General features: G+C 41.7%; 1 long non-coding RNA gene across 1 annotated transcript; it reads right to left on the reverse strand.

Annotated features, from left to right (window-relative positions):
• Positions 1-378: 378 nt before the first annotated feature.
• On the reverse strand, positions 379-1,025 carry LOC124602526. The gene is made up of 3 exons (XR_006978588.1): positions 960-1,025; positions 740-880; positions 379-621 (listed from the first exon to the last, which is right to left on the reverse strand). It is a non-coding gene; the product is annotated as an uncharacterized LOC124602526 (long non-coding RNA).
• Positions 1,026-14,520: the final 13,495 nt, after the last annotated feature.

Raw genomic sequence — 14,520 nt, forward strand, 5'->3', positions numbered from 1 at the left:
CTATTACTATAACTCAAGTAGTTGATGATGCTGCTGCTGCTGGCTGTGATGAGGAGCAGGGAGATGCACATACCTTGCATTGGCGGTTCGGGCGAAAACATGGGGAAGGAGGAAATGGTGCGTTGCCCCAGTGTGAACAGCCTGGCTGCGGCTGCAGTGATGGTTGCTGTTCCTACAACCCTGAGCCAGTTGCTAGAGGGAGGCTGGACGATGGACAGGCCGGCCGAAGTGGCCGAGCAGTTCTAGGTGCTACAGTCTGGAACCGCGCGACCGCTACGGTCGCAGGTTCGAATCCTGCCCCAGGCTTGGCTGTGTGTGATGTCATTAGGTTAGTTAGGTTTAAGTAGTTCTAAGTTCTAGGGGACTGATGACCTCAGAAGTTAAGTCCCATAGTGCTCAGAGTCATTTGAGCTGGACGATGGACATCAAAGCGGAGCTGGCAAGGGAGTGGCATTAGCGGGGCGGCTGTGGCTGATGCGGCTTCGTACGCAGTGACAAGGTCCATCTTAAACAGTGGAGCATGCTGCAGAGGACCTCGTCTAGACGATTCTTTCTTCACTGCCCCCAATATCGGTGCCACAGCATATTGTGGGGACTGCCTTTATCCCACAGATGCAAGTACTGAAAGAAGAATAACGAAAAATAAGTACAACATTTCAGACATCACCTGCTGCTGCAAGGAAAGAAAGAACACTGATTATTTATAAGTAGATCGAGTACATGTATAAATTAGCTGTACCACATTGGCTTTGTGACATATCGGTCAGGTCATCTAGCATCTTCTCACAGTGACACACCTATCTCTCCATCTTCTCCATTCACCCAGGCATCTCCTCACCCAAACCACTGTGTGTCTATCAGGTGAGATCTCCAAAATCACCTACGACAGCAACATATTTATTTAATAAAAAAGTACACATACATACAACTATGAACATTCTGTTAGAATGCACACTTACAGGATAGGTGTGATGTGGATTGTGTCACAGCCTCTGTCCCTCCCTGCTCCTGATACTCAAAATCATCTACAACAACAAAGAATATGCATTAGACTCGTTGGCCGTGGAGTAACAGCAACATATTATGAAATTTTAGAAAGAAATTTTTTTAATGAAAAGGATATGTCTCAGACTCGTTGACCACTAAATAACAGCAACATGTTACGTATACACAGTGCTAAGAAGAAGAAAATATATATACTTACGATGTTGATACTGCTGCTTCTGCGACTGCTGCCTCTCAGCTTCCAGCTGATTCATGATTTGGCGGATGTAGGCTGAAACAACAAGAAAAAATTAACACCGAAATCTGAATAAATGCAGTGAAATCAGAACACATGTTACAACACTTTTTTAACTTCAGAATCTGAAGACACAGTGATTTGATATTACACAACTTTTTTACGAAAATGTACTTCTAAATCTGAACACACAGTGATTTGACACTACAAAACTTTTTTTTATGAAAATATACTCTGCGAAATCCGATCCCAAGCTATAAAATTAAATATGTGCTTACCTGGTTATTGCCGGCCGGTGTGGCCGAGCAGTTCTAGACGCTACAGTCTGGAACCGCGAGACCACTATGGTCGCAGGTTCGAATCCTGCCTAGGGCATGGATGTGTGTGATGTCCTTATGTTAGTTAGGTTTAAGTAGTTCTAAGTTCTAGGGGACTGATGACCTCAGAAGTTAAGTCCCATAGTGCTCAGAGCCATTTTGAACCTGGTTATTATCCTTGCCTCTGGCATTTGGTGCTGCCACTGGTGCTGCTGTTGGTGCTGCTTGAAAAATGCTTCATTGCAATCAGAGTAACATGGAAACAAGCAAAATGATGAAGAAAGAAACAAAACTGTGGATGACAGCAGAATGAGGCCGAATTTGGAGGCGGTAGACTTTATTTACCTTCACTGATTAAGGATTAACCAATAGGAATGCGGTATTCTGTGGAGGAATGAAAACCTCCTTATGTGTGTTTTGACATGGGGGTTCACTCACAAACAGGAAGTAGACACTTAAGAGTAAGTTTCCCAGGTACCAAATATCAAAGGACGCAGACTTCTGGTCTTTGGTCGCTGGACTGTCCAGGTGGCGAAGCTCGAGGCGCCCCCTGGATGATGAATAGCAGACTGCTGCTCAGTATGCATTTCGCTGTCTTCATGATTACACTGGTTACGGACAATGCACGGAGGATGGTGCCTGTGTTCTCAATCGTCTCTGCATACAAGACCCCCAATATATGGAGACTGTTCTTGAAATTTAATTACTTGATTTGCTTTCCTCAGTCCATACACATGGGGATGTACCATGTCACTCTTTGTTATGTGATCTCTAGTCAGTAGTTCCCACTGATGTCATATGGGGCACTGGGCTCACTCACTAGTTGTCCAGAGGCGTGGGTACAAGGCTTCCAGACGTCATGAGAAGCAGACATGTCGATGTGACAGTCCCAGCAAAGTGCAGTAGGGGAGTTATTTTTTCAGCGCCATGCATCTGCTTGGAGCTGTTAGTGGGTGCACGTTTTATACTCTATTTGCAGTATATGTGTTAGGTGGGATTTTTTTGTGATACTTGTGGAATGTTTAAGTCATTATTAATGATGTTTTTTGGTGATATGTTATTCCCTGGAAAGCTAGTGCTTCCTGCCACCTCTTGCCTGTCAACGCAAAGGCACAAAGGTTTGCTGTCACCTGAAACTTTGTTCTGGGATTAGCACAACTTCTGGGGTGTGCACCACATGAGCTAGCCATGTATGTGAGCCTCTCTCCCAACCTGTGCATGCGGGAATACACGAGGCAGTCAGCACAACTTCCCTACAGCTTATTCAAAGATGCAATTGGAAGGTTTTCTTTCGCCACACATGGGTTATGGTGTTTGAGGAGGATTCTTCTGTAATCATGTGTCCGTGCATACAAGACCTCATACATATGACAAGTGTTTTTCCAGCAAACTGCAGTATTCCACGTAGTCAATCACTTTGATGAGATGTTTCCCACCAAGTATGCAATCAATCAATCAAAAGTGCCTCGTTATTTTTAGGGTACTGGTGGGTTGTGAGATGATTGTAGTAAGGATTTTGACCTAACTGCACCAGTATCCACCAATTTCCACAAGAGTGGGGTGAGGGGGAAGTGTGGGAGGGGAGGAGAGGGCTGTGGGATTTCCCAGTGGCTCAGAACTGAACTAATGCCCCTTTTTCTAGAGTTGTAGGGGGAGGATGGGGAGTGTGGTTTCTCAAAAAGACTGATTATCCCTATGGGGTCATAAATCTACCCTTAATGGTCATAAACCAATTAGCAGAACAGTAAGTTAAGGGAAGGGGGAAGTGGGAGCAGTGGTTTAATTGATGAATTTAATTAATTAGCACATCAATTTGATATAAAAAGTGTACCAGGATTGTCTTTCTCCTGCTACTCTCGCCTTGTGGGGTGCATAATGTTGGCAGCACATTCAAGTCTTGCCTGCATGTGTTCTGTGGATCTGCAGTAGTAGGGTGGAGTTGGTAGTATTGTGTATGCAGTGCAGCAGTTAGTTGTGTTATTGCCCAGTTTTTGTGTAAGCTGAGTGTAGTGAGAATGCTTACTATTGCAGAGAAAGCATTTTTAGTGGAAGAGGTTTTCCATGCAGGAGGAAACTTTACAGAGCATGTGAGGTGGCAAATTAGACTGCATTTTCCTGCGTCAAGGTGTCCACATTGTGACAGTGCAAGTGATTTAATTCGCCAATTCCAGACAATACAGGTTCAATTCATGATGCACCACAGACTGCTAGATTCACAATTTTAACAGAGCATGAAAAACTTGACGACATTTCGGACATCAAGCTGCAGAGTGGACGTAAATTTTGGAACCTCTGTGAATTTTTTAAGCAGTGTGAATACGATAAGGCAAACAAAGGTGCAACGAGTAAAAAGCTTTGTTCTAAAGTAATTATTTCATTTTCTGATTAAATTGTTCCTGAAAACAATATTATCGAATTTGCTTCTGATGATTGTAATTCTATGATGGTGTTAAGAAACTGTTGTCACTCGGTTATTACCTGAAGAATGTCGGCCGGCCGATGTGACCGTGTTGTTCTAGGCGCTTCAGTCTGGAACCGCGTGACCGCTACGGTCGCAGGATCGAATCCTGCCTCGGGCATGGATGTGTGTGATATCCTTAGGTTAGTTAGGTTCAAGTAGTTCTAAGTTCTAGGGGACTGATGACCACAGATGTTAAGTCCCATAGTGCTCAGAGCCATTTGAACAATTTTTTTTAAAATAATGTCCTGGACTAATTATTTGCAAATGTTTATATCACTCGCTTCACATAGATGCCAGTCAAGCTTGTAAATATCTTCCCAGACTTGTGAAGATCTAGCTAGGAATATTAACAACCATTTTAAAGCTAAGAGACAGACACAACTGCATGAATTTCAAATGTTTTTAGATATCAAAATTCATGAATTGTTGCATCCATCGGAGACTAGGTGGCTACCTTTGCGAGCTGTTGTAGGGAGAATTTTAGAACGGTGGAAAGCTTTGCGTCTCTGTTGTAATTCTAAATACCTAGAGGAGAGGCTGGTTGCGGCAGAAGAAATTCACCAATCCGTCAATAATAATTTTTAAAAATTATGTTATTTATTTTTTGTCTAAATTTTACCGAAATTCACAGATTTAAATAAGTATTTCGAGAGTGGTAAAGTTGTTATTACTTACGTAGATGAGAAGATCGTAGAAGGGAAACAAGGAAATATGGCTTTGCTACATGTACCGATAATGACGCCGACAACAGGTTATTTTCTTCCTAGCAGCCAAATGTATTTATGAGGTGAAGTTCTGAAGGTAATTCAGAAACCAGAAATGTATAATAAACGGGATGGCGTGAAAGACTTTTATCACAGATGATGTAATGTAGACTGGATGTTCAGAACCGTAAAAGAATAAAACTTCGATGATGATTTATTTCCATTGCCTGTAGTTTTGACGCCTAAAAGGGCCGTTTCAAACAAAGAAAGAGAGAAAACCTCCCTCTCTTGTGCCTCTTACGTGAAAATTGCGAAGAATAGTCTCTCTAGATGATGATAAGCATCTAACGCAAATCGATGATGATTGGAGGAAACGTCCTCTCGTAAAAATAGAAGAAAATATCAAGAACTGTTCAGTGGACGTATTTTGGGAGAACATGCTCAACAAAAAACTTTATTTGGCGAGAGAGAAAACCTAGCCTTGTGATAGTTCGTACTCTCATGCTTATGCCTTCCACGCTTAAATGCTGACTGAGAAAGAAATTTTAGTCAGATGGTTGGTTGGTTTGTGGGATTGAAGGGACCAGACTACTAGGGCCATCGGTCCCTTTTTCCACGAACTTGAAACACCCACAAAGAATAACAAACAATAGAAATTACCAGAGACAACACAGGACAAGGAAGACACAGACAAAGACCAGAAAAAAAGGAATTAAAATCACACCGAGTGTGACAGTGGTTGGCCGACCATAGAAACAAAAAAGGAAAAGCCAACCACCAAGAAACGCACTAAAAACCCCAATCTAAAACTGTAGGCCAAAAAAGGACAGACACTTAGATCAAGCGATAAAAACCCCCTGCTCGAATAAAACTCAAAACTAAATCTGCCATCGCAACGTCATCTGCAGGAAGCGTATCAGGCAGGTCAAACGTCTGCCTGAGCGGAGTTAAAAGCTGGCAGTCCAACAAGATGTGAACCACCGTCAAAGCTAACCCGCAGCGACACAATGGTGGGTCCTCGCGGCGCAATAAATAGCTGTGTGTTATCCAGGTGTGGCCTGGAATAGGCCCTTTACTTCCACAGCTAATGGATGTTTGCTTGCCAGCCAATGTATGAGGAGCAGCAGCTGGTTCAAAGATTTTGTTCGTACTGAAAACAGTAAGCTCAGCAGCATGAAGAAAAAAATGCAAATGGCTCTGAGCACTATGGGACTCAACTGCTGTGGTCATAAGTCCCCTAGAACTTAGAACTACTTAAACCTAACTAACCTAAGGACAGCACACAACACCCAGCCATCACGAGGCAGAGAAAATCCCTGACCCCGCCGGGAATCGAACCCGGGAACCCGGGCGTGGGAAGCGAGAACGCTACCGCACGACCACGAGATGCGGGCAGCAGCATGAAGAAAGCGCAGTTATATTCGAGGGGGTCCACTTCCAGTTCTTCTGTTCCTGGCCCTCTAGAGGATGCTACTGTTGCTGATGATGTGATGCTTTCCATTTTTAAGTCTTCTTCCATGGTAATTAAATAATGATGATGAGGTCCCATACTCCGAGAAGCGTAGGGGACGATGCGGGAGACCCGCACCGCTGTACTAGGCAAGGTCGTAGTGGAGGTGGTTTGCCATTGCCTCCCTCCGACCGTAATGGGGATGAGTGATGATGATGATGAAGACGACACAACAACACCCAATCATCTCGAGGCAGGAAAAATCTCTGACCCCGCCGGGAATCGAACCCGGGACCCCGTGCGCGGGAAGCGAGAACGCTGCTGCAAAATCACGAGCTGTGAACGTAATTAAATAACGAAGTAACTTTTTATATAATTTTATGAACCACATTTAATTTTTATAAATTGTTTCGTAGTAAAAAAGATTAAAAATTAATAGCATTAAAATGTAGAGAAGTTGACGCGAAACCCATTTGTATGTGGTACCAGTATAAAGCCCCAGCTGAGGTCGACCACGAGTTCTTCCCAATGCACAGCAACAATCATAATAGCTGTCTGATTCCATCATCCTTGATGATAACCATGTAAGTGACAAAAAGTCTAGAAAAGGACTGAAATTAAGCTAAAAGTTGGTTACAAGTCGCTAAGTGCTTTCGGTATGAAATTCTGGGTAATTATAGGATAGGCGCTCCATTTTAAGTAGAAGCGCATTTTTGGCACCCTTCATTATTTCTGACGTCATATATCATGAACTATTTGCCGTATAGTGATATCATGCTACAGGTGCATTCAGTGATGTATGTAGATACTACATGCAAAATGTGTTGCGAATGACGTTAGTTGTATAGAAGTAAAAAATTAAATCGTCATGGTAGATGCTGAAGTTTGAGCACATTTACAGCGAAAATGTAGAAAGCAATAAACTTTTTTCTTTCCATCATTTTATGGGAGTTGTCATCGAGAAAAAGTTTCGTTAAGGTTTGAAGTTTGCTGGGAGTCGCTAAGTGTTATAATTTTCGAGTAATGGATGAACAAAGTTAGAATATTTGAGCGCCATCAGCTTCAAGACAAATACTTAGCTTCTAATACTTATCGTATTGTGTTAAACTTAACTTACTCTTATTGAGCAGATTATGATGGCAGGTTAAATTTTTAAATTTGGCCAATTATTACGCGAAATATTGAAAATGAACTATTTGTGGCCCCTGGAAGCCGCAAGATAGGCCACCTGCAACAAAAAGTCCAGGAAATACATCTAAAAGCTGATTTTATATTGTACATTATAGATATGTATGATGCCTTAACGAAATGTACGGTAATTTCGGTGCAATTATGCGATTCAGTGACGCTGAAAGGTTGGCAACGCTGGGAATTTGTCAAATCTGTACCGAAGTGAGAGAGCAGAAGTTAGTAGTCACTTTCAACACACACCATAAAATCGAAAAAAGCTTGGGTTGACCACAGATTTTCAAAGTGGAAACATGGAGCGGAGCAGTTAAGGACTTAAGGAATAAGTTATTTTCACAATAATTGAACCGAAGCAATAAATACGTTGAAATTACTAACGCTGTTCAGTCGGTCCATCAACGACGAAAATGCCAACTTTGTGACGTTTTTAAGGGCTCAAACAGAAGTTGTCGCAGAGATAAAATTTTCTTTACAAAGAGATGGAAACAAATGGCTTTACCACTATACTCAAAATGATGTTCTCGATCTATGATGGCAACTACAGTCTTGTCAGGAACAATGGATAAAAACTGCTGAACACTTTTCAGTTTTATTGGATGAATGTTGCGACGTGTCCCAAACCGTGTAAGTCTCTGTTTGTCTCAGACTCGTTTCTAAAGCTCTGACGGTGAATGAGTGCTTTATTACACCGATAGTACTTTCGCAGATTTTTGATGTTGCCACAGACATTTTAGTCCTGCACAAGTTACCACTCTCAACGCTCAGAGCACAGTGTTATGACGCGGCTTCAGATGTTTCGGCAAAGTCTCAGGACTGCAGTCACGAATACGCAAAGAAGAACTTCGGTCATTTTTTTTTTTTTACATTGCAATGATCATAATCTTAATCTTGTTGTGCAGAATGGAAATGAAAAAAATTTACTGGGAATAAAATTTATTAAAAAAGTGAAAGATTTAATAAACTTTTTACAGCTCTTACCATGAGCCTGTGTTCAGTTCAAAGCGCAAGCTGAGAAAGTTCAAGCAAAGAAAGAAACTGAAAATTTTTTCGTTCTTTATCAGCCTTCTGTCCAACAAGATACATATTACGTTTAAAAATTGTATTGAATTGTGCTTAATGTTTTGTTCAAATGTGTGTGAATTTCTAAGGGACTAAACTGCTGAGGTCATCGGTCCCTAGACTTTGAACTAACTTATGCTAAAACAACACACACACACACACACACACATGCCCGATGGAGGACTCGAACCTCCGGCGGGAGGGACGGCGCAATCCGAAACATGGCACCTCAAACAGGGCGGCCACTCCGCGCGGCTTAATGTTTTGTGTTGACACATATGTATACTTTTATTTTGCGGAGGGGTAGTTCAATGGAAAGAATCATCCAAAGCATTAGGATTCTATGATTCCTTGCAAAAGTTCGAATACTATTGTAACTAACAACGCTTAAAGTTTTTCGTCATATTTTAAGCACAGAATTATATGGTATTGTATAAAAAATAGAAGCAGTTACTGATGTTCTAAGCGCTCGTGGTGATTTTAAATTTGAGGAAGTCTGGCGTAGAGGTGAGCAAGCTATTGCTAAACTTCATATTGATGAACTTCCACATCAGCACATATTCGAAAGGATCGGGATCAAGGTACGGTATGTAATAACTAAAAGTCAAATTGCAAACGCTTCAAGAATTTGTCAGAAAATCACATTTGAAGTTTCCGTCCATTTGACTGTGAAACTGGAAAACTTTACGAAAATTAATTTGATGGAGACAGAATGATAAATAACAGAGATGATATTTTTACAACTTTAGAAGGTACAAAATTATTAAGCAAATATCTTGAGAGAAGTTGCAGATCTTTCTAAAATTTATGAAGGAATAAGGGAACTAATCCCAAGGTTTGTTCACGATTTGTGGATCATCCATTTCTAATGAGTGAAGTTTTTTACATCGATTGAAGACTTATTTTAGATTAACTGTGTTACAAGGTTATCTCAGTCATACGTTATTTTGCATGTTTTCTGCAGAATTACCGATGAATGAGATTTAAATCATTTGTAAATACATTTATTTTCCGACGGACAAAGCGCAACACAGTTTTTGCGCTGTACAAGTGGCTTTTTGTATTGAATAGCATTTAAATAAATAATATTTTAAGAATAACTTCGTAATTTTATTTTAATTTTTATCCCTAAAAAGTTACCTATTTACAGATTTTTCTTCTATTTAAAATTTCCTCAGGGGAGAGGTGAGAGGTGTAATATCTTTTTTTGGTCAACTACCCACTCAGACAAAATAAGGAACAGGGCCTGCTCGTGTTGACATAATACCACAGTCAATTATAACTGCAGCGGACATGGGATCATCTAAACCTGATCGTGGATCAATGCAAACATATCGCCTGGTCAGATGAAACATGTTTCGTGTCATAGGGATCTTCAAGGGGACAAAAGGAGGTACTTGACGTCCTTCCCATAATCTGGAGTACAGAGTTTTTATTCCTCACAGAATTTTTTCTGTGATTCTGATAAACCTCTCGTTTTGCAAAAGTCAAGTTGTACTACAAATTTCTTTTTTCCCCCCAATTAGATTCAGTACCTCCTCATTCAGTATTCGATCTACGCATCTAATCGCCAGTAATCTCCTGTAGCACAACACCTCAAAAGCTTCTATTCTCTTCTTGTTTGAACTGCTTCTCCTCCATGTTTCACTTCCATACAAGGCTACACTCCAAACAAATACCTTCAAAAAAGATTTTCTTAAAACTTATATTTATCTTTAGTGTTAGCAAATTCCTCTTTTTCGGAAATGCTTTTCTTGCCACAGCCAGTCTGCATTTTACATCCTCTCTAGTTTGCCCGTCATCAGTTACTTTGCTGTCCAAATAGAAAAACTCATCTACCGGGCGATCAAAAAGTCAGTATAAATTTGAAAACTTAATAAATCACGGAATAATGTAGATAGAGAGGTACAAATTCACACACATGCTTGGAATGACATGGGGTTTTATTAGAACCAAAAAATACAAAAGTTCAAAAAATGTCCGACAGATGGCGCTTCATCTGATCAGAATAGCAATAATTAGCATAACAAAGTAAGACAAAGCAAAGATGATGCTCTTTACAGGAAATAATCAAAATGTCCACCATCATTCCTCAACAATAGCTGTAGTCGAGGAATAATGTTGTGAACAGCACTGTAAAGCATGTCCGGAGTTATAGTGAGGCATTGGCGTCGGATGTTGTCTTTCAGCATCCCTAGAGATGTCGGTCGATCACGATACACTTGCGACTTCAGGTAACCCCAAAGCCAATAATCGCACGGACTGAGATCTTTCACGCGTCTAGCAATACCTTTTTTGGTTATAGTAAAACCCCATGTTATTCCAAGCATGTGTGTCAATTTTTTACCCCTCTATCTACATCATTCCGTGGTTTATTAAGTTTTCAAATTTATACTGACTTTTTGATCACCCGGTACTACCTTAAGTGACTCATTTCCTATCTGATATCCTAATCTTACTCTTTCTGCATTGCCTGATTCAATTGCATTTACCTTGTTTTGCTTTTGTTGGTGTTCATTTTATAATCTCTTTTCAAGACGCTTTCCATTCGTCTAACTGCTCTTCCAAGTCCTTAATCATCTCTGAAAAAAATTACAAACCCCCTGAAGTTTTTATTTTTCCTCCCTAAATTTTGAAACATTTTCCAAACTTGTCCTTTGTTTACTTCACTTGTTCACTTGCTCAATGCACATACTGAAAAACATCGGGTATAGGACATAGCCCTGCGTCACTCCCTTCTAAACTAGTGTCCGTTTGATGTAGCTTGACACTCGCAACTGCAGTCTGGTTTTTGCACAAGCTTCAAATAAACTTTTGGTTCCTGTATTTTATCCTTGCTATCTTCAAAATTTCGAAGAGTTTAGTCCAACTAACATTTTCAAATGCTTCCTCTAAATCGACAAATGCTATAAAGGTAGCTTTGCCTTTCTTCATCCATTCTCCTAGGATAAGGCAGTACTGCCTAGCATGTTCCTACATCTCTCCACAGCCCAAACTGACCTCCCCTGAGGTCGGCTTCTACCTGTTTTTCGTTTTCCTGTAAATATTACATTTCAGTATTCTGCAATCATGACTTATTAAACTGATAGTTCATCAGTATGCGCACCTGTCAACACCTCCCTTTCTTGAAATTGGAATTATTATAGTCCCACTGCAATCTGAGGTATTTCACCTGTCTCATATATCTTGCACACTACGACAGTAACTAACGGTTTGCTGCTGCTGACTTGCTCTTCTAAACGGCATCCCACATGAGCAAACCAGTTGTGTCTTTACCTGTGGTTACTCGTACTTTAGGTACTTCTCTGTGTAAAAGAAATAGGTCGATGTAGTCATAGGGTCAAGTAGCAAGCGTCAACCCATAGGGTGATCCTGCAGACAAATAGTCTATGCACTGGCTAAAATGATGAGTTAATAAAATACACAGAACTACAAAATAAAAGTTAAACGAATAATTTAATAACAAGGGTTCTAGTCTAACGTCTGTAATGGATATAGACAACAGAGAATGTATTGAATAATGTCTATTCATGAAAAGACATCTTAAATACACTGGAAGTGGTCCTATGATATTCGGTTAAAATAAAGACAGAAATACCCTTATAATATGCATAAATGTAAATTGGGAGCATTACGAGAATGGTACCAATCCCCAAACTAAACTGTAATCAAAGATGCGTGAAAACTAAGTCCATTTCGTAATCACAATTCATTAAATATTCACCAGCTCAAAACAGTTCAGAGTTTAACATGATGAGTTATGTTGTGACTTGGCAAGACAGCCAAGCCACTAGGAGGTAGCCGAAAGGCACGCGCTCAAGCCCACGCAGGCCGGCGCGAGGTCTGGAACAGTCAAGGGAATTTATAGTAGCAAAGAACGTAAGTAACTACTGGAATACCCAACCTTAATTCACAATTGGTGAACATCGGTCTGACGGCACATGCATCACAAGATAAATAACAAATGATAACGGCGCCCCGCCAGGTCGCAACAAATGACGTAGCTGAAGGCTATGCTAACTATCGTCTCGGCAAATGAGAGCGTAATTTGTCAGTGAACCATCGCTAGCAAAGTCGGCTGTACAACTGGGGCGAGTGCTAGGAAGTCTCTCTAGACCTGCCGTGTGGCGGCGCTCGGTCTGCAATCACTGACAGTGGCGACACGCGGGTCCGACATATACCAAGGGACCGCGGCCGATTTAAACGCTACCACCTAGCAAGTGTGGTGTCTGGCGGTGACTCCACAAGTTACAAATTATCACATGCGATACAAGGTGTAGTAACTCATATCCTCAGTTCCATAACACAATCAGTAAAAGTTGGAATCCTACTCTGGAGCACATTCCGACCTCTCGAAATATAAAGTCCCTTCAGAAGTTAAAGACTGGTAGCGATCGCTCAACGGCCAGCATCAAACACCTCCACATTATAATACCACTTATAACCACAGGCAGGTCTGCCTCCCAGCAGAACTTGCGAAAAAGTGCCCAGAATCGCTCCCTTGAGCTCTTCAGTCGAAAAAGTTTCAGTTACACTTGACTCCCATTGTGCTCTGCTACTGTCTGCTTTTCCATTGGCTGAAAGCTGTCCCCACCAAAAACACATCGTCTTCAAGTCCTACAGACGTGATCTGGCTCAAATTGACCACTTTGCAGACTGAAGTAATAACAGGGTGAGTCAGGAGAAAAGGTACATGCTTTGAGGGGTGGTACTAGTGGTGATTCAGAACCAAATAACTCCTAATAAACATATGACCTTTTCTTAACCGTTTCCGGGTAAACCAACGAAAACAACTAAGAACGGAAAACGTGTAGCGTCGTCCTTACTAACCGTGTCAGTACGCAGTTCACTGGCGCATGGTGCAGTTGTTTACCTCAAGTCTCAGTCCGACAGTGCTTGTCGTAGTGCACGGTACTACTGTGTTTCACGTGAACAACGAATACAGTTTTGCGTAGTGAAAATGCCACGGATCTTCACAAAATGGCTCTGAGCACTATAGGACTTAACATCTATGGTCATCAGTCCCCTAGAACTTAGAACTACTTAAACCTAACTAACCTAAGGACACCACACAACACCCAGTCATCACGAGGCAGAGAAAATCCCTGTCCCCGCCGGGAATCGAATCCGGGAACCCGGGCGCGGGAAGCGAGAACGCTACCGCACGACCACGAGCTGCGGACGGATCTTCACACATGCAGAGTATGCTGACATGGTGTTTGTCTATGGTTTGTCCAATGGGAATTCCAGAGCTGCTGTGTGAGAATACCGACAACGACTTCCGAATCGCAGAGTGCCAGATAGGGTGCTTGCCAGGGTGTTTCACGGATTGCGTGAGCGTGGTACGCTTCCCAGCGTCTCTGAATGTCCAGTACAACAAACTCTTAATGAAATGGAGAACATTCTTCAAGTAGTGAACGCAACCCTACTACTAGCTCTAAAAGAATTGGTATTCCACAAACACGAGTGATACGCACAGTACACGAGCACGGTCTGTATCCCTTTCATCGGCAGAATGCGCAACATCTTCATGAAGGAGATGCCGCCGCCCGAAAGAACTCTGTCAATGGATCATTGCCAATGAGCGATTAATTCCACGTATTCTGTTCGCTGATGAGACAACATTTACCCGCAACGGAATCAACAACACGCGCAACTCTTACGTGTGGGCGAATGAAAATGTGCACGCTACTGTGGAAACAAATTTTCAACGACGCTTCTCAGTCAACGTGTAGTGCGGTATTATTGCTGACCAACTCATCGCTCCATTTGTTTTAGGTAACCGTCTTTTAGGTAACCGGTATCTTGAGTTTCTTCAAAATGTGTTACCAGAATACATGGAGGATATCCCTGTCGCAACACGAGCTCGTAAGTACTTCCATCACGACGGAGCTCCTACATATCCGTACGGCCAGTATCTCAACACAATGTATCCTGGCCGTTGGATCGGTCGCCATCGAGTCACTGTTTGGCCACCGAGGTCACCCGATCTCACCCCACTGGATTACTGTTTGTGGGAGTGGCTGAAGAGCGACGTCTACAAGCGCAGTGGACACAAGAGAGGAACTTCTCGGTTGTATTTTACATGCTTGTGCTCAGGT

The sequence above is a fragment of the Schistocerca americana genome, chromosome 1, assembly GCF_021461395.2.
Source record: "Schistocerca americana isolate TAMUIC-IGC-003095 chromosome 1, iqSchAmer2.1, whole genome shotgun sequence".
NCBI lineage: Eukaryota > Metazoa > Arthropoda > Insecta > Orthoptera > Acrididae > Schistocerca > Schistocerca americana.